Genomic DNA, 26,891 nt, shown 5'->3' on the forward strand with positions numbered 1-26,891 from the left:
TTTTCTCTAAAATGTAGGGCCTCAACAGAGTCAACAGTTTCAGTTTATTTAAAAGCTTCCTTCCAAGATCCAATGAACTTCGAATTTATGGAAAGCAGTTTGTGTTTATTTAATAACTGAAGTCTAATGTGTCTAACAAAAAAGCCTTTTAACATATTTTGCTCCAGAAAGGTAAAATAGATACATGCCTATATGAGTAGAGTGGCGTTAATCTTTCTTGAATACTGGGATTACTTTCGGGACTGGTAGTAGGAAAAGGCAAAACACCTTGTTGAAAGACAAGTTGACCAATTGTGATAACGGTCTCACAATATGCTTTAAGCATTTATTATGGGCTACACAGATGTTAGATTAATACTGATTAGTTTTTAGCCGTGAACTGCTGAAGGATATGTTATACATACCTCTTCGTCAAATATAGGGCCAGTGCCAATGAGGTTACTGAGCCTACGTAGTTCAAAGTCTACGTGTGAGATTTTTTAGCGGAGGTAATGCACAAGCACCTTGTTCGCAAGCAACAGACTCGAAAAATTGGTTAAACTTGTTTGCGACTTAAGTCGCTCCCTCCAATATTTAATCTACAATTTTTGCTTTACTTTGTTTCTGTGCTTTTTTGGTGCTTATTTTTATTGATTTTTTTACAAACAGTTTTATAAATATTCATTGATGAAATAATTATCTGAAGGCATCATATGCTTTCGTTGTGCTATGTATAGGAGCTTAAATTAAAATCAATTATGTACTGGACTAAAATTTGGGCTTACTTATATAAATATGTTTTTTACTTAATATTTGCCATGTTTGAATAAACTTTAGTTATCAGTAATGATACACTTCTTAAAGTATTACCCATATAACCCTAATATGTATATTATATATATATATATATATATATATATATATATACGAAAATTTATATTTATGGATAGTTTAAAGTTTTTTGTATTATTTCTCTTTTAGGCTGTTGTATATTAGATTCTTAACGAATAACAAACTTGTGTAAAGTATTTAAGCTGTGTCTGTCTACTATGTGAATCAGTTATGAGGTCATTGTAAATGTTGGTAATATCTCGTCTCTAGTTAGTACTATGACTTTAAGAGTTATGGAAATATGTATATTGGATGTAAAAACTGTTCGTGTTGATAATATCAATATATAAAGAGTAGTTCACAGTTAAATAGCACATTTAATCATAAATTTTCTCAGTATCCCTTAACAAATTAAAATTAGAAATCATATTACTAAAACTGTAACTCCGTCAATCCCTCTTAAATATTTAATCAGATCTTCCGATAATTTTTACGCAGTTTAATAAATTACTCTCGTGATGACTGATACTGAATAAGTAAATTTTATTTCGAATCTTTACTTTCTTATACAATCGGTCTTTAAAATAATGGCATACAAAGATATACAAAATAATTTAGGAATAAACTACATTTAGAAGATGATTTTAACAATGTTACATTAACTAACGAGATGTTACCTACTTATTTTTGAACGCGACTGACGACCACCGGCTCAGCAGGTCAAGCGGCGGTCATCGCCTCAGCGGCCGTGGTCAATCAAAAAGGACTAGGGCCTGTGTGAGAGACTAGCTAGCCCTGGAGTCAGCAAATCGTATCAGCAGTGCACGATGCTAGCTGCACAATTCCAGCTCCATAACTTTGTACTATTTATATTGTAATAATATTAGATTTCAGTTTCTGGACTCAAAACTTTAAAATCCTTGGTTGGTGACGGGTCATATTAACTATTAATGTTGAAAAACTTGGTTACTTATAAAATTGAATAATTATGTGACCGAATAACGATATATTATAATAATTCTGAAATCATGGTTAATGTATGTTTTGTCTAGCAATAACGATTTACAGATGGGGCGTTACAAAACAGTAAAATTCATGAGTAGGTAAATAAACTGTTTTTATAATTCCTTGGTAAAAGAGGTTATTGATTATAAGAAAGTAAAATATTTAAAGCTTTTTCACGCAATTGAGAAATATTTATGTTTAAAACATTTATGTTTTATTTCAAGTTTTGCAAACACAGTGTGTAGGTTACATAAGATTGAATACACATCTTGTATTTTTATACAATAGTTGTTTCTTATTTTCTTTCCTATAACATTTATTGTAAGGTTTGTAGATTTTAAAATATTATTCTGTTAGTAACTAATATCTTAAATTGCAACATGTTTACTCTGTATAATTCGAATGAAAATATTTTCACATAACACTGCTAGTAAAGAATTTGTGGTGCGGTTTTTATTTCTTGCACAAGCTAACCAAATTACCAGTGCATTAATTTATTATTATAAGAAAGTAAATAAAACAATAAATAATTCAACAAATAAAACTCACTCAAATACAACTCTTAACGCTTAGAATTATGTATGTTTTGCTAGTTTGGAACCAACTAAATTCAGAGATAAATGCGGAAGTATCCAAGTGAATAACTTCATTGTTTTTTCAGTAATAGAAAACGTAACAAAAATTTATATGGAATAGGTTTTAATAATTATTACTACATTATAATAATGGATCTACATGAAAACTGTATATACAATACCTACAACAAGAAGCGCGAGCCGGCTGTGTGGTCCATACAGGAGAACCAACAAATGCCGTGCCGGCCATGTTATAACTTTCCCCTGAAACATCTTATGTTTTCCTATTCGGTTTGGAGAGTATGCATTAAAAGTAACTCAAAGATGGCGGAGTTGGCTTCCAGTATAGCTATTGTAATGCTCCAGTATAGCACATCCCTTCTGCTGATATTGTGTGTTCGCTGGTGTGAATCCGTAGGTTAGGTGTGAGTAAATTAGACCATAATATGCCGTCATCAGTACCTGGATCGGGTAGTATTTTTTAAAGACCTCAAAACATAAGTGCCTGACGTTAATTTAGTGCAAACGTAGTCGATATGAACATTCCATGGCAACCATTGATCAAGGTGTATTCCAAGGAATCCAATGGGTTGTGTTTCTTCTAGAATGGAGTCTGCCAACGTTATGGTATGTCCACACGCCACGGTTATAATTCAAAAAGAACGGAGTACTTAGGTATAACGTGAGCGTTTTCAATTAAGAATTATGTTAAAACTTGAAACATTTATCCTGAGTGTAAAATCTGAAGATTCCAGAATTATCTATCCATTAATATTATGATTCATTTTTATCCATAACATTTTCATTACAAAACAAAAAAAACTCGCGCAATAACTACTGAAAAATGTAGAAATTATTTAACGGTTTGTACATACTAAGTTTAAATACTATAATAAATTGATTGTTTACTAAATATTTTTGGGTAATGAATTACGCCTTGACGTTATTGTATGCAAACGAAATTTTTCATTATTTTATGTTTCAATAAGTGTTTGCAGATTCTAGACCAAACCGGGTATATATACTAGCGAAACTCTATAAACATTGATTTTTTAAAGTAAAACTTAGATATACATGAAATATATAATGGAAGCAACGGATAAGGGTGGGATAAAAACCCACAGCTATTTTTCTAAAATCTTCGCCTCCATAACTAATATTATTCAGTTTCTAACTACTATTGTTAAATTACATTAACAACTAAAAACTAATTAGAATTTCTATGTTTTAAACAAATAAATATAATTAGTCTAAAAGTGTCTCTTAAATAAGAATAATAAATCGTAAGTATTTATTCATAATTATATGATATTTTTATTCGTAGAAGTTTATAACTCATAAATGAAATTGTTAATTGCTAATATTATTTGTTTTAATAGAAATGTATTTTATATATATAAAATTTATTTTTTATATATATAATGTATTTTATATATATATATATATATAATTTATTTTTTATATATATAATGTATTTTTTATATATACAGGGTGATTCGGTTAGTGTTACCGGCACTTTCTGAGCTGATTGTACTATAAAAAATAAAGAAAAAAGTTCATATAAACATGGGTCCGGAAATGCTTCCGTACTGGGTTATGGCCAATTGAAGATTTCACAAAAAATTGTGTGCAGGAGGTCAAATGATGATTTGCAGCGTGTTTATGAAGAGATATTTATAGGCGAATGCAACTTTTTCTAACGGATTTTTAGATGAGAAATTGAATAAAGTTCATCTCATAGCTGTATCTCATTTAGTTTTTTTGTTATACTAAAAAAAAAAAAAACAGAAATAAAATAATTTTGAAAACACTTTTTTAAGGTTTAAACGGACAATTATTTTGTTAAATAGGCATTGAAGACCCACATGTTTACAAAGAAACTTGCAGAAAATTTAATTCTGAATAAAATTATGTGCCAAACGGCTATTAACAGCGTAGTATTAGTTTCTGGAATTTAATTTTACAACAAACATTCTACCAAGCAAGAAATTCCAAAGCAAAGGAAAACCGCATTTTAATGACATAGAGTAGCCTACACATAAGATTTATTAGGATGCAATTTAAATTAAGTTTTAAATAAATTATTGTTTTTTCATCTAAAGCTTATAATACTACGTACCACTTTCATAACAGGTGTTCAAAAATCAGTCCTTGTACTTCAATACACTTAGCAGCTCGCTTTCTGATTGATCGAGTTATCCTCCGCAACGCTGCACGATTGTTTTTGATTTGTGTGGCGGCATCTTCAATTCGATTTATTAACTCTTCACGTGTATTTACTTTTTCCTGGTACACCAGGTTCTTCATCCAACCCCATATACAGAAATCTAATGGAGTTAGATCTGGTGATCTTGGTGGCCAAGTGTGTGGTCCACCGCGACCAATCCATCGCCCGGGAAACTGCTCGTTTAAGTGCATTGTTACATTATGGGAAAAGTGGGCAGGGGCACCATCATGTTGATAAATAATATTGCACCTTGCTGCTAATGGAACATCTTCTAATAATAGTGGTAGTTGTTCTGTAAGGAATTCTAGGTACATGCGGGAATTTAGATGTCCTCGGAGAATGAATGGTCCTATTAATCGATCATGAATGAGTCCACACCATACATTTACACTAAATCTGTGTTGAAAGATACGCACGATTGTACTATGTGGATTTCCCTCTGCCCAAGTGTGTTCATTGTGAAGGTTGTTGACGCCATCTCGGGTAAATTGAGCTTCATCAGTGAATAAAATGGTTCTATGATGTTAACGGTTTCTAATTAACCAGTTGCAAAATACCAATCGAAGAGGAGGATCTGTTGGTTGAATACTTTGAACTTGTTGTTTATGGTAAGGGAACATGCTATTTTTGCGCAAAGTTCTCCATACTTCAGACTGAGACACTGCGAATCGCCTAGAAAGACGCCGTGTACTGACACCAGGACTGCGTTCAGTAGCCATGATTATAGCCTCTTCCATATCTACATTATTCTGGGCAGGGCGATCCCGATAATTATTAATACTAGGAAGTTTACCTGTTACTCTTAGGGTACGAAATGATCCACTGATCGTTTTTGGGTTTGGAACTCTGCGATTAGGAAATCGTCTTCGGTATTCTGCAGTAGCAGCGGTTGCATTTCCGTCACAAACGCCTAAGACAAATACCATGTCGGCATATTCTTCCGTTGTAAATAACAAAGGCATTGCAATATTGTGGTAGTAAGTTACTTTAAAATACACTTCACTAACAAACGAGTAGTAAATTAATTGTATTCAATTGCACTCATTAAACTAGTACAGAATTGGTAACAAATAATTTGGATTCCTCAATAACTTGCAGTATATTGTTGAACAGCTGATTTGTGATACCAACTTATAAAAACATAATTTACCTTCTGTAAAGCTAACGTGACAAAGATATGTAGGTACATGATGTAACCATTTGGATAGTCCTAAAAAGTAATAGTATTATTGTTTTTTAGTTGAGCATTAATCTATTAAAATCGTATTTACAATTGTATGCTAATCAATTATTTGTGTACCTTATATCATTACATTACGGTGTTTATTTACTAAATACGTATTTCTTGCTTGGTAGAATGTTTGTTGTAAAATTAAATTCCAGAAAACTAATACTTCGCTGTTAATAGCCGTGTGTGGCACATAATTTTATTCAGAATTAAATTTTCTGCAAGTTTCTTTGTAAACATGTGGGTCTTCAATGCCTATTTAACAAAATAATTGTCCGTTAAACCTTAAAAAAAGTGTTTTCAAAATTATTTTATTTCTGTTTTTTTTTTTAGTATAACAAAAAAACTAAATGAGATACAGCTATGAGATGAACTTTATTCAATTTCTCATCTAAAAATCCGTTAGAAAAAGTTGCATTCGCCTATAAATATCTCTTCATAAACACGCGGCAAATCATCATTTGACCTCCTGCACACATTTTTTGGTGAAATCTTCAATTGGCCATAACCCAGTAAGGAAGCATTTCCGGACCCATGTTTATATGAACTTTTTTCTTTATTTTTTATAGTACAATCAGCTCAGAAAGTGCCGGTAACACTAACCGAATCACCCTGTATATATAAAAAAATACATTATATATATATATAAAAAATAAATTTTATATATTATATATATATAAAAAATAAATTTTATATATATAAAATACATTTCTATTAAAACAAATAATATTAGCAATTAACAATTTCATTTATGAGTTATAAACTTCTACGAATAAAAATATCATATAATTATGAATAAATACTTACGATTTATTATTCTTATTTAAGAGACACTTTTAGACTAATTATATTTTATTTGTTTAAAACATAGAAATTCTAATTAGTTTTTAGTTGTTAATGTAATTTAACAATAGTAGTTAGAAACTGAATAATATTAGTTATGGAGGCGAAGATTTTAGAAAAATAGCTGTGGGTTTTTATCCCATAAGAGTGTAAGTCTCTACAACTTATGAAATCGCACTTTGTCTTAGAAAAAAGTGATGTTTCCAAAATACAGAGGCGGCGAAGTGTCAATAATTAAACATTTTTGCACATCTGCCCACAAGATAACACCACAGGAGAGAAGTGGATAGTTGATTACATTTATATGCTGTCAACAGTACCTGAACTGAGTGATATTTGGCAATTTTCCCATAAAATCCCTGAGGCTTGTTTTAAACACAATTTGTCGACATAACAACCCTATGCCAATTCTTGATAGATATGTATGCCAAGTAGTTTAATTTTGTTGACTCTAATTTCCTTATCGTATAACATGACTGTTGAACTGACATCTAAATCTGTTCGCCATTGAGAACAATTGATGAAAGTTTATTTTTTTTATTTGTTTGAAGATTGAGCTCACTGAAGTGCAGGATTACACATTTGAGCACAGTGAATGTCACGTTGTAGAATTCATTCTGTGAAGATTCCTTAAAGAAAACAGTCTTGTCATCCTCCATGTAACGATGAGCCAAAATCATTGATAAAGTTCACGAAAACTAGCAGACTAAGTATGTATCCGTAAGCGACACCATATCTCAGTGACTGTTCTTCGAACTTCGAGTCTGAAATTTTTAAATGCGGTTTCCGGTTATAAAAAATCGATTCAAAACAATTTAATGAAATTTCTGGTATCCCGTAACTCTCTAGTTGGTGAGGCAGAGTGTCATGATCAACATGGGTAAAGGCTATGAAAAAGTCTAGAAACATTAAGTGCGTGTCTTCCACTTCCTATTCCATTCGATTAACCAAACGTACAATCGGACCTGTTATTCATTTTCCAGTTCTGAACTGAAACTGGTTTGCCAATAGTAGTTTGTCACTTTCTACAACTTGTCGCGATCTGAACCATAAAAATCTCGTTCGCCCTTATAAAGATTGGGTGACTTTAGCCACTTTGAGAGAAAAAGGAAAAGTACTGGACTGAAAAGGGTCGTTACTGAGGTGAACCAGCTTGCAAAGTACATCTTTTGAGCATTGCTTGACGAGCCATGTTACCCCATGATTCAGGTCATTTGATTGTTTAACGGAAACTCTCCGCAATTTCCTCTTCTGTAACTAAGGCTTGTTTTGGAATCTGAAGAGTGAGTAAGTGACTTGCGCATAATGAAAGTGCCCGTATACACGGTCTTGTTATGGTAACTTGGAGTGGTTATTTTATGGTTATTAAACTATCATGCATCAATAAACATAAACGGTAAACTAATATTGTATTATGGTTAGTAAGCTGGAGTACACTTTCTTTTTCATTTGTTACGGGCAATTTCTATGCGTTTACATACATAATTAAATCTAAGAATATCCCTAAAAATATGCACGAATGTTGATAAAGCACGAATAATTGTAAATCTCGCAGCAACTGAGTTTTCTACACATAACGCAGCTGTGGTGCGAAGGGTTGGTTCAATGAGAATATTGAGCTCAACTTCAGTTCACCTTACTCTGGTTCACGTTACTCCACGATGCTCAGAGACTATATCACAAACACCGTAGTGCACTCAATTTAACACTTGATGAGACAATGGGAATACCTCTTCACCTAAATTACGCTTTATTTAATATTGTGTAGTCTGATTTCGAAACGATGTTAAGAGTTCGTTTTTCACCACAGACTTTTGTTTGGATTTCTTCTGACCAGCATGACTCCAGATTCCAGGAGTCATGTCTGCCACAGCCCGGATTCCAGACGCTCGCTAAGAATATGAACTGGAGCTGAACCCAACATTCGCAAGATTAATTACGTTTTTGACTTATATGGATCGCAAAGTTAAGGGCACAAGATGTCGATATCCTGCCAAGTAATAAAATACATGGGGGACATATTGCATTCTACTGATGTTTTTCACATTATACTTCTGTGGTTGCAGGAACCACGGCGCGCTGAAGGCAGGTGCGGCACGAACGGGACCGACCTCGTAGTTTAAGTGCCGAGTGTTCTGGGTATCGAAGCTATAACCTTACAAACGGGAGCGCTATGAACTTTTAAGTAGCCTCGGATTCGGGGTCAGTTTTCTCGATGGTGTGTGAGATTGAATTGAAAGACCACCATAATCATATTAACTTCATTTGATCGTTGGGGTTAATATTGATGGAATCTTAACACTGATATATGCATTTAATTGATTGTACTTATAGAAAAATCTGAAATCAATGTGCTGTTTAGGCAAAAAAAAGTATAATTGGATTTATAAAATAATTATCAAAGGTTCTTTAGTACTACGAAATAATAGAAATATTACTATTTAGTTTTAATTTGCAGATGACACTCAATCGAATTGGTTCGATCGAAAACATGGAAAGATATTAAAATAAAAGCTTCGAGAAATCTTCATAAGCTTAAAAAATTGTTTTGACTGAAATGTTCTTTCTTTATACATTTTTAAAACTATAATGATGCCAATTTCGTTGCCTAAAATGTCAGATTAATTTCTTTAAGGTGTTGTTATCCACAGTTGTGACAATTATCTCGACACTACATGAGCATGTAGACCTACAAAAAATGCGAATAATTACAAATATTTAACTGCCGATTAACAAGAACCTCCATAAGTATATATATTTATTTATTTATTTTTGCATTTCGTCAGCTGAGTGATGATCTAAGCAGGCGAGAGACCAGATTGTCGTACTATACTTACGTCCAATCAGTACTCCCTTTTGGAATGATCGCTTTGAGAGAAATTGCGAATTCGTTACCAAGTCACTTCGAACCATATATGATTTACTCATAAGAATTGTTTAATCCTCAATACGTTGGCATTTTTATGTTAAGCTCAACTTTTCATTGCTGCATATTTGTTTATTTTATACGTTGTTTTTTTTTTGTTTTGCTACACTTTTTATTACTGCAAAATATACTATTTTAAACTAATCCAAATAGGCAAAAACTTGGATCAGCTTACTTCGCTTACCTGCATTCTTATTACCTCACATTATACACTAAATTCCATTTCTGTATAGATAAACATGTTGTTACATCATAAGGTAAAGTTGGCAGGCCCTTGTGTTTCTTTCCATTAAATATTATTTTGTTAATATCTCGGGAGATAACTACTTATCGTGGCTCCTTCACAGTAGTGGTCACATATTGCAGTGTTCACCACAGACGCTGAACAGTCAGAAATTGTCAATTGCAGATTCCATAGCCACAGTTACACTCATTAGAGGGACGACACACCAAATGACCTTAGCAAATCGGCAATGCTTTTGGTTTTTACCTCAAAGTCCTTTTCAATAAATTGGTTGTTTTACTTAAAATGCTTTGTGCTCAAGATTGTCTTGAAAAAGACTGGTTCGCCGTAGTTTTGAAGGAAGACACGCCGGCAAAACCGGCAAAACAAATAAATTATAAAATTAATTGTTTTCTACAATTTAAATTATATGATGTTTTTAAAATCTTCAAATTAAGTCAACCAATTAGAGTTTTTGTTCTTTATTAGTTTCCAAGTGCATTTTGGCCAAAGTCGTAATTAGGACGGAAAATTTGGTTTAGTTTAATTTTGAAATTTGAAGGCACGGGTAATTTTTTCTAGGTATTTTTAAGACGTTATTCTCTTCTGCGCCATCCTTTGTTTCCATCATAGAAATATAGTAGTGATGGACTAGCCCTGGCAAACGCAAAAAATATATATTCAGGAAAATATGTGGCGTTAACATGTCCCTTATGTTGTTAATTGATGCTTAATATACGGATTTATTTCAGTAAAATATGTTCAATCGATTACTGGTTTAAAGGTCAGTGCTATAACATGGATGGGGATCATAAAAGTTATACAAAATGTATGCACAACATCATTTGAGAAAGATTTGTGAAGCCTCTCAGAGAAAATTTTGATTTAGATTCTTCATTCAAAATGATTGTTGTTAGTATGCTTGTTATGTATATGGATCGATATCCCACTTCGAACCAAATGTGTATACGTCAATTTTTATCTTCTTAGTGTTGTGTGTTTTGGATCAGGATCCTATTCTCATTAAAAAGTAAACACAAATTAAAAAAATACAGTATTAACTACACGAGTTTTTCTCTCACAATACCCTCACTGACAACATTTTTGAATAAAAAATGCCCTAATTTCTTGAACAGATTTAAGGACCTATGTTTTGTAAATCAACTCAAGTCAAATACGAAGTATGCAATCATTACAGTTTGAAATAAAAATAATCATTATGTATTTATTTTCATAAAATTTGGAGGCTTTTAAATTTTTATTAAGGAAATGTTTTAGTATCGGTTTGCAAGACCCCTGTAAAACCTACACCTAGATATGATAAGAAATTGTTTTAACGCCTCCAAACGCATCCTTGGTAGTATGAACAGTTTGCTATGGCGAATACTACGCGAGATTCTATTACCTCTAAACAGAGAACCAGTTTACTTTTCACTGTAGGAAAAATGCGTGGTATCAGAGTCTTGTAGACATTTTGTTTTTTCAGACATAAAAATTAAAGACTGGGTTCGACATTTCACGATTTGTTATGTTGGCCATGATCCAACTACTTATTACAAACCAATCTCAAAGCACAATTTCGAATTCTATGAAGGACAGGTATCTATTCCTGTGTCAGACTGTGAAAAACCTCTGGTAGACAATATTCAATGGTATGACAAATTTAGAACACCATCAACTTCAACTTCAACTCTTAGGCAATATTATTTTATTCTTTACTTCATTACCTTTAGAGAACTACGGGTGTACAACTCCATCTGACGATGTATAATTGTTATAGAGTTACTAAGTTTATGTTGTTGCCTATATTTTGGTTTATAAAAGACTCATTTATAAGATATGTATTAATGTTCTCTGAAACTCTGAGAGCCGAGGTACTATAATCGTACAACGTTGAGTAACCACTGAAGGAGGTAAAGAAATTCACTTTAGATTATTGTAAAGGTATCAACATTGAATGTACATGAAAACATGTTGTTGTCCTCTAGGATAGTCGGAAACATTCGGATGAGGTGTTAAAGTTACAAACCAAGTGATTTAGATAATCTCTAGAATCTGGCTTATTATAGTGATAGCGCACCGTAGCGTTATCTTTATAAAGTTGTTTATAACAAGTGTAACTTTTATATTTAATAAGATTATTTAGTAAAATTAACAGTTATGCAAAACAGTTTATAGAAGTTTAACTCTTTTAAGATATTTATAACGTACTAATGTAATTTAAAATAAGATTAAATTGAAATTACAAAAATTTCTAAAAAAATATATTAATTTTGTGTTCTCTATAGAATTATGATGAGTATTCCCATATCGTAATATTCCGTAATGTAGAAGTATTGATGTTTAAATTTTATCTCATTATTATATTTAAACTTTAATATAGATCAACATTTAATTTATATTTACAAAGCTGTTTTTCTGTCAACATTACTTTTATTTATTTAGTATCAACCTTCAATTTTGTATAGAAATAAACCTAACACCCAACCTGTAATTTTTCACCAGTCTAACAGAATTTTGAACATTTTGCAGTTGTTTCACTAGTAAAGTATAAAAAATCTATACGATAAACACAGTTTCATAACCTAGTTAATTTAAATCACTATACTATATAGCATTTATTCAATATTTAATCACCTATTACTCAAATTTCAGTTTTAGAACGATCTTCTTGTGTTATATTGTTCGGTTATCCATTTTCATGTTATAATTTAAATATAATCTTATTTTCCGTAAATTGTATACGAAAACTGTGTGAAGTTATTGAAAAAGCTTCGCCCATTTCATCTATGAGGAAGATTACGTTTGTTACATGCAGAGCTACCTTCACTCAAAAAGTACATGTTTCAATTCGCTTTAATTGTTTGTTTGCTGATTTATAATGAATAAATTTTATGCCTGAATATCAATATTTTTTTCAAAACTCGTATCTAAAAACTACTTAAACAATTCTGATAACATTTGTTATGAATTTAGCAAATATGTAGCTCTTTCTACTTAAATTAATCTCACGGGTGAAATCAACTCCTATATATTAATATTCATTTTATTAATATAAATGGCTCTTTATAAATGTTATTAATAAATATTATAATAATATTTATCTCTTTATAAATATTATTAATAAAATATAATATTTTATTATTAATACATTTCATCAGAAAAAAACTTAAAAATTTAAATAATTTAGATTTTTACCTAAAATTGCATGAAAACAAAAAATATTGTTTTTATATTATGTGTTTTATAAGATATGTTTTTACTTGAAAATGAATAGTTCTATTATTGTCATTAACATGTGTACAAAATAAAAAAATTACAAACAGTTCATTAAATATTACAAATGTTTATTTGATTTCTTTAATACCATTTTTAATCTCAACTACACTAAAACATTTATCAAACTTTTAGACAGGACAATAACGTAAATTGTTCGATTGTCAATGCGATAACACACAAGTGTCAAACAAATAATGGTTTGTAAAGGATATTCGCTCCATTTTAAGGGCATTGACATATTCATTAACATATTCACGTTTTTGTGTACTATTAATTTATATTGTTTATGTAAATCTAAATCTAAACTATGTTCGAAATTTCCTCAATATACATATTTGCAAATTTAGTTTAAAGTCGATGAAAATATTTGAACTTAAAAGACAGAAAAATCAGTAAGTGAACAGAAAAATTCCTATTTTCATCAATAATTCACAATAAAAAAGCCACTGTAAAGAACCATTTAGCCACTTAGATATCTATAGGGATTGCATACTGAAATTCTCAAGCGTCATAGCAAATGTGATTCAACAACACGGTTACCCATAAGAGCACACGATGGTAACTAGAACCACCTTTTGAGAGAAATACCAATCAGCTTGAGTTTACCATTGTCAATGTCAATGGGGTAGAAAAGGTGGAGTTTCACCCCAAATGTAAGCCCTGTAGGTGATCTCGTTCTACAGTGGTCGTGTATACAGTCAGACAGAAATCGGATTTCCTCGTCAGAAAGTGGCAGAAGAGGCTTCACTAAACGCTGAGCTCTTGGAGTACGAGAGAAAATACATATTTTTATTATACTATTTTTCACTAAATATTTCATTTTTACCTTTTGTTTCATTTCATCACAATGATCAATTAATATACATATACATTATATCTAACTTTTTTGAATTCATTTACACGTATCGATTTCAAATCATTGGTTTAACTTAGTAACTTTTTCTTGTTTTAAGCTTACAATCCTCTTGCATTGTTTGTTAATTATTGTTACCTAATTATTTATAAGAAACATTGAAAGAAAGTGGAGCATTTGTTTGTCAATATACATCGTTCCAATATTATTCAGTAAGCTGTTCAGTTTCTTGTAGTTCCTGCTATAAACCGCGACCTTGACCGACATGGCATCAGCTGTTGCCACCCCCCTCCACCTCAGAGAGCAGCCACACAGCTGTCATACAGTGATCTGTGATTTTGCTTTCTATTATTGTGGTGTCAACTAATACTTCATTTAAGTTGCTTATTTTTTTCAAGTACATTATCAATGCAGCACTCAGACCAGCTATCAGACTGTTCTGTTATTCATGTTGGAGAATTAATTAGGGACTGAAGTACATTTTTAGCAATAAAATACCTATACTTTTAAGCAGATTCAAATTTATGTAATCAAATATTAACAGATTTCTACAAGAACTTAGATTAATTCTTGAACGGTATGCTTTCAACTCATACTATTTCTATTATGCCTGGTGGAAAAAAGTACTGGTAAAGATTTAAAATTTTTGATATTTTTTGTATAAAGAAAGCTACTCTATCAGATATATGAGTTTTCTTTGTTTTATATAGAGATTGCAGTTTGGATTTTGATATAGTTTTATGTTATACTCTTTAATCCATATTTCCGAAAAAATATTATCTTAGGTATATTATTTAAAGTTGCAATTTCTACTAAAAAGATGTCATAATTCGTTGGCATACTTCTTATATTGTGATTAACCACATAGAACTACTATTACCAGCGTCCCTACTAATAAAATCAAATTGCGTTATATTCAGAGCTCACTTACTACTTAAGAGAATAATGCAATTGGTATATAGATTAATGATGGCTCTAGAAACTTTTAAAATAGTGTAATTCACATACCTTACAAATTATTGAGGACAGCCTAGCACTTTATAATTTTACAGGCCTTTGGTCTTCCTTCCTTAAGAACTTTCCTTCCCCTTTGACCCATAGCCACTTACAGTTCTATCTTTTCCTGGTTTCACGAGGTATGGCGAGTTTCCGTCTGGTAGGTGAAGGGACTAATTAATAAAACTTTGATTGTCAGTGTGAAGGTTTAAGTGTCTTGTAGATAAGGCTTTTTTGGGGGCCGCTTTGCCAACAAATGCTCCGCATCAAATCTCCTGACAAACTTTACAATGATCCCAGGTGGTGCATCCGAGAAAGGTCTATTCCTCGAGGAGTGTCAGGAGTCAACCATTGAATCTGTTATTTCTATATCTAAGGCTTTACCTACAGGTTTCACTGTATTTAACACATCATTTCTGTCATGTGGCACGCCCTGAATTTCTGCGGTATTTCTCCTAGTGTTGTTCAGCTTCATCAATTCTAATTTAAAGTACCGCTACTTTTTCTTTTAACGGTTTTACTTATTGATTTAATTAGTTCGGTTTAACTTATTGATTTAATTAGTTCAAAATATCCCTTCACCTGTTCAGTTAGTTCCTTAAACGTCTTGGTGTCCTCATCAAGCTTGTGATTCAAGACTAGGCTTTTTAAAATCTGCCCTGTTTATCTTGACACTTGTGCCATAGAAATCCTTAATACAATCGGGATACCTTAAGTTGTTTACTACTTATAACCTTGGCATTCTGCACAGCTTGCCATTTTAAGTTTATGCCTTATTTCCGGAGAACGTCAATAAAAAACACAGACTGAACAACTTACACTGTTTTTTTTCCACAAACTATAAATACTGTGTTCAATAAGAGGCCAACAGTTTGTTCATATGTAACCCAGAATTCAATGGCAAGTATTTATGTAACTTGTTACTAAGGTGATTAAGAAAACTATGTACAATCTTACACTAAATGTATGTTGATTGTATGTATGATGTATGTTTTGTGTAAACCTCCACAAAATGTTAATAAAACTAATGGGAACGTATTAATGAATTTGAAGTGTTGAGTGTGTTATATTATTCTAAATTGGTGTCCATTTGTCTGTGTGTCTGTAGTAATACAACTTTAAACAGTCGAAGCTACAATTTTAAATTTACCTACTGAAAACGCATAAACTCAAACAATTTTTTAGAATACGAGTATGTGGTCTGATGGAAATATTCAGCCATGATTAATAATAAAAAACTTATTAAAAACTTAAAATAACACTTGGTGGTTATATTTTATTAATTTGTATTTTTAAATTGGGAAAACTCAATTTACGTTCACCCGTGGCTACAGGACGATCCAAAGCATTTCTATAAGCACGAGTTTATATTCAACTAAGGAAAAAATCATAGACTAAGACTTGATTATAATTTTGAAAAAATTCAAAGAAAAGTTTTTCTAACAAAAAGCCTTGTTATTGCCTTGTTTACATTGCCTTGACTGTTTACGAGACCCTCAGATCCTACACTACACTGGACAATCAGGTGGAGTCCGTGAGGACCGAATTCCGCCAGGGCCGAATAGTGAATTTCGTCCTATATAGACCGAAAACGATTACTTTCCGTCAGCTCCGAATGATTCGACGTTCACGGACTGGAGAGCAAATTATTCGGGAGCTATCGGACTAAGGACATCAAATATTCGAGGCTCACGGACGATTCTACTTTTCGCCACTCACGGAATCTAGGAGGATTCGGAGTTGGCGGACTGTCTCGTTATTCGGTCCTGGCGGACTCATGTGTCTTTTAGAGGCGAAAATTAAAGATTCCTATAGAGTCGAATAAATTCGGAGCTCACGGACTGATGTAGAAACTCTTCCGATGTTGACGGACGAATAATAGAATTTATCGGTTGCTATAGGAAAATTTAAAGTAGAAATCTTCAACTGTCCGCGAACTCCGAATTCATACCAATCCGCCAGAGCCGAATCAGCTCCATTCCGCCAACGTCGAAAAGAGCCCATTCCGTCAACGCCGAATCGTGAGGAGGGGGCAGTCATGGAGGGATACAAGTTTGCGATGGCTGCTGGCTCCTCCTACTGTCGACAGTAAATTACAGTCGCCTGGCTCTACACTCCTCCCTCTAACGGTACTACTCCGCTACACTTTACGTTAAGTGAAATGAGATAGCTATTTAAGATAGGTACAAAAACTTCAAAATGTCTGCTTCTAAAGAAAAATGTAGTAAAATTAACAGTAAATAGGAAATATTATTTTCGTATATTGTGTTATATTATTTCTTGGATTTTATAGAATTACTTTTAAATTAAAAGTTTGATTAGTACTTAACTAATGTAATTGATATTTACCCAAATGTTAATTATTTTTAAGTTACTCGTATAATTTCAATACTACGATGAAACATCTTTAACCTCATACACCATTATACAAAGGAATTCTAGGTGTATTATATTGACGAAAACATTACTTTATAGAAGGTTTTTATCTTCAGTTTGTTCAAGAACTTACCTTGTCATCTATTAGGCCCAACATATAATAAATCTACACCCTCTTAGTTATAAACGATAGAACGGCGCGCAACAAAAAATGAGTTCGAACTAACACAAAACATAAGTTGAATGGTTTTCTAAAATTATTACCACATTTGAATCTTCCTTTCACTACAAAAATTTACAATTTAATATGGTTTTACTGTAACCGTAGTATTTTGCGTAACAAATTGTTAATTGTAGTGTGATATCAGTAAAATATTTTTAATAGGGAAAAAGATTACATGTTTGCAATCATAGATTGCACATATTTTATTATGTTACTCTCTCAACTTTTATCTATTACAAATAATGAATTAAGTTTTATATCCAATACTTTGATATACGATTTTTCAAGAATTGAAAAACCCAACCAAGGTTACAAGACACATAAAACCAGTTAATTAAGTTGTGATACACTGACTACTTTGTTAGGATTAGATAAGATCATATCGTACGTATTATTGTAGCTTATATGCATTTTCCAGCTACTTGTTACCTAATACCAATAAATAAAGTACCAAATAGTTTGGTCTTTTGGCGGTTTCCCACTAATCCTATCCATATTTACAATATTACATAAAGCAATACATACAGTAGTAGAGAATCAATCTTGTCTTAGTTGGAGCAATAGTACTTATAATATCCCTCGCAGATAAAGCCATGATAATCGCAGAAAGTTTGGAGCTGGTGAGGATTAACCAAAGTATGTACTATATAGTTTTAGGGGAGTCGAATATGGAATTAATACCAATGATTCAAAATATTGAATATGTAGAAAATCCCTAAAGGAAATAGTCAATTAATTAACGGAATAGTCAGTTAAATTCTGTATAATGATTAAAATGTAGAAATCTATTTGGCTGTAAAAAAATAATAATGTTAAAAATTAATATATTGGATTAAATGAGTACACTTCATTAGGCATTTTTACGTGAAAGCTTGTTATCCTTCTCATAAGTTATGAAATAATTTATGCTCACGGAAGTTATTTTTAATATTCAGTGTTTATAATCTGTGTCACTCGGTCAGCCAGAGCGGACGATGCGGTGCATGAGAGAGGGCTAATGGCCAGTAGCGTAGCCAGAAATTTCGTTCGGGGGGGGTCCGAAAATTTGGGCCCGAAACCGGGGGATCCGGGGGACGTTTTGTGTGTTTATTTGCCAATGAGTTCACTGGTAAAAGGTAAATACCAAAAATATGGAGCTTTAGTAACTACGCCTTATAGAAAGTGGAAAGATGTAATAGGCAAATACAACTCTCACAGCAACTCTAGTACCACAAAGTTCGATTCTGGCCGAATAGAAGGCACCAAAGTGATGTTGGATTCACTGGATAAGAAAGAAAAAGAACAAAACAGAGCTTCACTTCACTCGTAGCGTATAGTATCAAAGCGTATAGTTGATACAACTATATTCTGTGGAGAAAATGAAATACCTCTGCGGGGACATTGGGCCACTGACGGTCGAAATCCCTTTAGAAAAGGAGGGCAATTTTCGAGTGTTGCTCGGGTACAGATCAAACTAACGGTCGGAAAATGCACCGCAAAAACTCTACTGATTAGAAGTTCGGCTACTTTTGATTTCACTGATTGAGGTATTTATGAATGAATTATAATGACGATTTTTTGTATCATTACACTGTAGACGAGTATATAATTATCGGAAAAACATTTAAAAAATCACTTTCGGTCGGAAATAAAATACACCTGAAAAACTCTAATGATTAGGTAGAACTTCAACTACTTCGGACTTCAGTTATTGAGGTAAACGTGGTATTTTTGATTGAGTTAGGACGACGATTTTTTGTTATCATTAATACTCGACTACCTATATAATTATCGAGAAAAAAATCACTTTCTGTCGGTAAATACAGAAGAAAAGCTCTCTACAGATTCAAGTTTTGACGATTTTGGATTTCACTGGTTGAGTGGTTGAGGTAAAATGGTACTTATAATTATGTTAGGACATTGATTTCAGATATTAATTCAATGCCGACTAATAAATATATATTTACCGAGAAAAAAAAACAAAAATAATCACTTCCGATCGGAATATACTAAGGAAAATGAAATAATACCTCAGTCAGTGAAATCCAAAGTAGTCGGAACTTCTTATCAGTAGAGATTTTTCCGGTGTATTATCCGACCGGAAGTGATTTTTCCAACTTTTCCTTGATAATTAATTATATAGGTATTAGTCGGCGTTCAATTGATACCTAAAATCAATGTTCAAACATACTTCTAAGTACCACTTTTATCTCAACGACTCAACCAGTGAAATCAGTAGAGCTTTTCCTCGGTATTTTCAGACCAGAAGTGATTTTATTGTTTTCTTTCTCGATAATTAGCCGACGTTGCATTAATACCTAAAATAAACGTCCTAACAAAATTATAAGTACCATTTTTACCTCAACCATTCAACCAGTGAAATCCTAAATCGTCAAAACTTGATTCTGTAGACAGTTTTCTTCGGTATTTACCGACCGGAAGTGATTTTTTTTTCTCGATAATTATATAGGTACATTGTATAGTTTAATGATAACAAAAATCGTCGTCCTAACTCAATCAAAAATACCACGTTTACCTCAATAACTGAAGTCCCAAGTAGTTGAAGTTCTACCTAATCATTAGAGTTTTCCAGGTGTATTTTATTTCCGACCGAAAGTGATTTTTTTAAATGTTTTTCCGATAATTATATACACGTCTACAGTTTATTGACACCTAAAATCAACGTCGTAACTTAATTCTAAGCAGTCATTTTTAAGTCCTCAAGACGAATTTGAACGAAGTAGTCGCTAATTTAAACTGTTCGCCATGTTACGGTTCACGTTACTTTGCGACGTCACGTGACCGCGCCCTATAGAAATACCGTGATAACACTACACTATCCGAAAGGCCGAGCCCAAAAGTATCGTTTGATACTTTATGATTTAAACGAAAAGACAATTATATTTTTAACAACGGTCACTTCAATTAAATAAATCAATTAATTTAATGTTTGTAGACAAAAGTAAAGACAAACTCTCCTTTTTTCTCCTGCTCCATGCTTTATTTTTTAATACGTCTTAAAATTTGGGGGGGGTCCGGACCCCCTGGACCCTCCCCCCTTCGGTACGCCACTGAGGCAGGCCAGCTGCACGGACGAGCAGGAGATGATTGTGTAACATCGCCCATTGAACAGAGTCTCTGCACCTCGAGGTTTGTGGTCGTGTCACAGTCAGGCCCGCGCCGCCCGCACGCGTATTTACAACCCCAAAGTGGTCTCAGCAATCGCTCAGTCGGGTCTGCCGAGGCCTGGCGGGGATATCCGGATTGGCGGGCCCGCATATCCTATCTATTGCATCAGGCTGAGCCCGTGCATAATATTATGTAGACAAACATGAATTTTGTTATTCATTCGTGTCACAATAACGGCCTCTTCCACCAAATGGACATTCTCAAGTTGTAAAATCTACATTGAGGGAATACATAATGTTTTCTTTTCAGAATTAACAGAGTACTCGGTTTATCAATCTTGTACTAGACTTAGGTTTAGTGGCTCATAATATTTTTTGATCACACCGATAAGTGCCGAAATCAATGACTCTGGTTTCATTGTAGTTTTCAAATGACTTGCAAATATACTCAATCAATACATAGTCTATGCATCAAAAGTTTTACATCATTGTAATACTACATCTTTCAATTGAACGCCGACTAATACCTATACAGGGTGAGTGGCTCTTGGTGTGACAAAATATTTTGGGTTATAATGCAATGTAAATGTGATACAATGGCGGTTATAAAAAAGTCTAACTCCAAAACTTAGGTCTGAAATGAATTATTTTCAGTTTTTCTAAATGACCCGTGTTTTTGTACGTAAATCTGATATTTACTATAACACACAAAACGTCCCCCGGATCACCCGGTTTCGGACCCCCCCCCGAACGATATTTCTGGCTACGCTACTGTGTGTCCTCATCATATTTCTGAAAATAGATTTACCTTCACAAACAAAAACAGTAGTTGGGGGATGAACCACCTGCAATCTATTGCCTTAATATCACATAACGTAGTTTGGTCTGTTTTTCTCATTCTTCATATATTAAAAAATCGTAACTTTATTAAAATGGTACTTTCATGTTTACTATGTTTACTTACATGTTTGCTATAACTTCATTATTACTATGAAGTTATAGAGAACAAGTTTTTTGTCAATTGGAATTAGTTTGTGTAGACATTCAACAAAGTTTATACAGTTGTAATTACATCAAGTTGGTTTAGGTTTTGTTAGAAATAAGTAAACCTCTTTCTTTCGACATATTTTAAAACTCGTTCAAATAGTGATCCAGGAACGACAGGAGATAATATTTTTTGTTACTAGCAGTTAGTTACCAATGACTTCGAACGCAACATATTCTTAAATATATTCTTAAACAATATTAGTTTTACTCCTCTTTACGATAAACTATTAACCGTTAAAACGGTTTAACATTTGGAATATCGTAGTTAATAAAAAACACAAATGCTGTAAGGTTTTTTTAAAGGTGCACGATTACAATTCATGTTTAAAACTCGTTCATGTTACCCGCGTTTCGCACACAAATTCCTAGGCTTTCTTATGAGCACTTCTCGCTGCAGTGAATTATATATCCGACGTCAATGTTAAGATTTCCTTGTTCAAAGAAATATGTCTAAAAGTGTAGACTTGTAGTCATTGTAATTTATATTTAAAAAAATTAATGATGTAATATGATGGAGCTGTATAGTATTTTTTTCAAACAGGAATAGACATATCAGGTAGCTATTATTTCAGTATCCAAGACACTTTCACAGTTGAGGGGTATCAGATGTTTGTTAATCGAGGTTTTTGCAAGCGTACCTTTAAAGTAGTGGCGCTCCCTTCTACGTCGATGGATTCGTTGAAAAAGTACCTTGAAAATCACAACATTATTTCTTTAAATATCACTTTTATTTATTACATGTGCAGAGTGTATACTTTTTTAAACCATTAAAATTATACCATTTACCATTTTGTGAACTATAACGTATATTGTGTACTTCTATATAGTAATTCTTATACAAATTCAATGGAACCGTTATTTTAAACTAATTACATCTCAATTTAGGTGATTATTTTACTACACTTTACGTTAAGTGAAATAAAATAGCTATTACAGATACGTCTCATAAAGTAGAGTACACAGTTTAAACTAATCGCATTATAGGTACAAAAACTTAGAGGCCAAATTGTCTGCTTCTAAAGAAAAATGTAGTAAAATTAACAGTAAATAGTAAATATTATTATTTTCATATAATGTGTTGTATTATTTCTTGGATTTTATAGAACTATTGTAAAAAAAAATGATTTGATTAGTGCTTAACTGTTGTAACTGATATTTATCCAAATGTAGGTAATCATTTTTAAGATACTCGTATAATTTCTATACGACGATGAAACACCAACGTAATGGAATCTTTCAACTCATACACCACTATACGAAAGAATTATAGGTATAATTATTTTGACGGAAACATTATTTTATAGTAACAGTCAAATCGTCAATTTATGGAAGAACTGACCTTGCCATATATTAACACATAAAACATATACACCCTCTTCACTTTAACCTAAACAATCGCGTACAAACAATAAACTATTACAAAATATAAGTAGAATGGTTTTATAAAATTAATACCGCATTGGAATCTTCTTTTCTTTTCATTGTACAATTTACAATTCAATACGGTTTTACTTTAAACCTTGATATTTTGCGTAACAAATTGTTGATTATAGTAACTTAGTGATATCGGATTTATGTAAACACGAAACAATACATACAGTAGTAGAGACCTTTCTTGTCTTAAAGTTGGATCAATAGTAGTTATAATATCCCTCTCAGACAAAGCCTTGATAATCGCATAAAGTTGGAGGACCAGATAAAGACTAACCAAAGTAAGCACAGGTTAAGGAAGTCGAAAATGGAATTAATCTACCAATGATTCAAAATATTATTAAAAATGTAGAAAATAAACCAAGGGAAATAGTCAGTTAATTAACGTAATAGTCAGTTAAATTATGTATAATGAGTTAAATGTAAAACCCTATTTGGCTGTGGACAGAAAGAAATAATGTTTAAGATTATATATTGGATGAAATGAGTACACTACGATACATTACGAATTTTAAGCGCAAGTTTCTATCCTACTGATAAGTTCTGAAATAATGTGTGCTTTTTGTAGTTGTTTCTATTGTTCGGTGTATATAATCTTTCACTCGGTCAGCCAGCGCGAACGTTAGGTGCATGAATGAGGCCATGAATGAGGTGCTAACAGTAGGCCACCTGCACATTGAACGCAGGTGCTGTGCGGACGAGCAGGATATGATTTCGTAACATCGCACATTGAACAAAGCCTCTGCGAGCATCCCAGTTTGTGGTCGTGGCGCATTCAGACCCGCGCCGCCCGCACGCGTATTTACAACCCCAAAGTGGCTTCAGTCGCCAGTCGGGGTCTCTGCCAAGGCGCGTGGCAGAGATATCCGAAGACTGGCTGGCCCGTATATCCTATCTATAGCGTGAGGCTGAGCTGTCTATAACCTTGCATAATATTATGTAGACAAACATGAAGTATGTTATTCATTCGTGTCACAATAACGGCCCTCTTCTATCAAATGGACATTCACAAGTCACAAAATATACATTAAAAGGAATACATAATGTGTTCTTTCCATGATATTGAATTATCCACAACTAAACAAAGAAATGTACATGACGATGTTACTTTAATATTAGTTAGGTTAAAATTAATATACGTGCTTGCCGATTGGAGTGTTGAGAATATTAATAATTGGCTTTTATTTTCTTTGAACAGTAGCTGAGAACCACTACCCTGCTTCGTCAGTTGCTTGATTAATTTTATTCTCTAAATCATCAAGAGATTTTGTTTTTATAGTGGTGTCGTCAGCAAACACAACTACAGATAATGTAGTTAGGTTAGGTGAAAAATCGTTCACGTAATTTAGAAATAGTAGTGGACCCAGCACTGAGCCTTGGAAAACGCCACGATCTTTGAGTTGTCAGTGGGAAGAAAACTTTATCGAAGACTTATTTTTAATTGTAACCTTTTGTTTCTTATGTGATAAATATGAAGATATTGAACTGTGAACTGAAAAGCCATAAATTCTAATTTCTTTAACATTTTTCTGTGTTCAACACAGTCAAAAGCCTTTGATAGGTCACAGAAAAGAGTTGCAGTATGATGTTTTTTTGTCAAAATTGAAAAATAAAATTGTATCAATTAGTTCAAACACTGCCTAGGCTGTTGATGAGTTAAACTGATTTTTATACAAAATGTTATATTTAGTAAAATGTTTAAGAATTGTGATTGGGACTACTTTTTCAAAAAATTTAGAAATCACTGGAAGAAGGGGACTCAAGATCCTCATCCGCTTTAATTTTTAAACTTGTTAGTTTCTCTATTAACCATCTCCCACATCGCGTGTGGCCTATTCCTCGCATCCAATATGAATCTGTCATTTGCCATTTTTTTGGAAGCAAGAATTACTTTCCTTAAGATATTACAATATACTTCTTATAGTATTTAGTGAGCTCTTGACAGTTCAGTGATTTCTGAGCTTCCATAATATTTTGATCACACCGATAACTGGCGAAATCAATGAATCTGGTTTCACGGTAGTTTTCAAATCAATTGCAAATATAATTAATCAAAGCATAGTCTATCAAGAGATTTACATCATTTTAATCTTTCAAAAAGCTCACGAACGCTTCACAGTACTTGTTTGTATCATCCCTTTGGATCATCACAATGTTGCAAAACGATAGCACCATAGAGCTCTCCACTCCAAAAGAGTTTTAAAATAACACATATAGGTACTCCTTTTTCACGATTCTTAATTTATTAGTCCTCATACCATTGTTCTGCTGCACCGACTGAAGTCGCACTTTCTTCATTCTTGCAGTCTGCTTGTTGTACCTCTTGGAAACTTTTCATTTTAGTTTTCATATCTTATTTCAACACATTGTGTTTTATATCCCACAGCCACCTCCAGACTGCTTGACATACATGAAAGTACACAAAAGTAAATTAGATTTAGGAAAAACATTTGTAAAGAGTTTCGTCTAACAGAAATATAGTCACCTTGTCTGTGTTGTATTAAGCACTTCTTTAAGCAAACTATATGGTATGTTGTAGTTTTCTTCGGTATCTGGTGGATGAAGTACACAGACTAACGGTAGATCTCCTATTTTGTCAGTAGAAGGTAAAGATGTAAGGATTGTGTTTATTTGGTCACATAATCCACTAGAGTCTACAAAAGTTTTATAGTTTGTATCATTCTGTCGTTTCATGATTAGAGATACCTCTGATACAGTTTTAGAGTTTTCACCAATACTTACACGAAACATCTTTTTTTAGATAAGCCTTTGTTATCACAGGTTTCTGAAACGTTTCTCAATCTCTGCCTCCGAAATAGCGTTTCCTTCAACTGTTCATGTGAAAATGTGCATGTGAATAGACTGAACGTTTCTTTAAATACGAAAGTCACATATTCGGTCGGCTTGAGATAAAGAAAAATCGGAAAAAAAAAAAAAACTACCTGAAAAAACTAATGCCTTCAGGTTTTCTAACAATACGTACACTTCTCATAATAAGCATATAATTTATTAGCAATACGATTACAAAAATTTTTGGAATTAGTCTGTCTAGGATATAGTTTTGTTATTGTCACATAGAGCAATGTTCTTTGGTCCTTTACAAGACGAAGAATTCTTTCAGAAGATTAGTATAATACATACAAAAGAAAAGTATTTGATTTCATTCCTTTCCTTTTAAAAATATGAATAGCTAGTGATTTAAATTTGCACATTAAATTACAATTAAATAGTGTATTTGTGTACATTGTTTTCCAAAACCTCCCGCCTTACCTCAGGTCTAAATAAAATATGCGTATTAGACAGCTTTATTTATTTCTAAACTTGAGAGACATCGCTCTCTAAACACAACATGCAGAGTTCTAATATTGTCCAATAAATTGTCTGATAAATAGAATGAAGTGTGACAAAAAGAAGAGGCTCATTGATTTTCAAAGTAATCAAGTATTAGTGGAAAGAGTTTGATTTAAAAGAGGGAAAAGGCGATGAACTCGAAAGGAAGCTAGATCAGTAGGTATGCTGGCCACTATCTCTCCCCCTACCGGGGTTCTCACGGTTCTTATCACATGTCTGAAAATAGATACACCCTGACCGGAAAAAAACAGTAGTTGGGAGATCAACGTCCTGGAATATCTTGTCTCAATATCACATAACGTAGTTCGATCTGTTCATCTCATAATTGATGGATGAACTAATCATAACTTTATTTAAGTGGTACTTTCATGTATACCACTAAATAACCATA

This window comes from Homalodisca vitripennis, chromosome X (genome assembly GCF_021130785.1).
Source record: "Homalodisca vitripennis isolate AUS2020 chromosome X, UT_GWSS_2.1, whole genome shotgun sequence".
Classification (NCBI taxonomy): Eukaryota; Metazoa; Arthropoda; class Insecta; order Hemiptera; family Cicadellidae; genus Homalodisca; species Homalodisca vitripennis.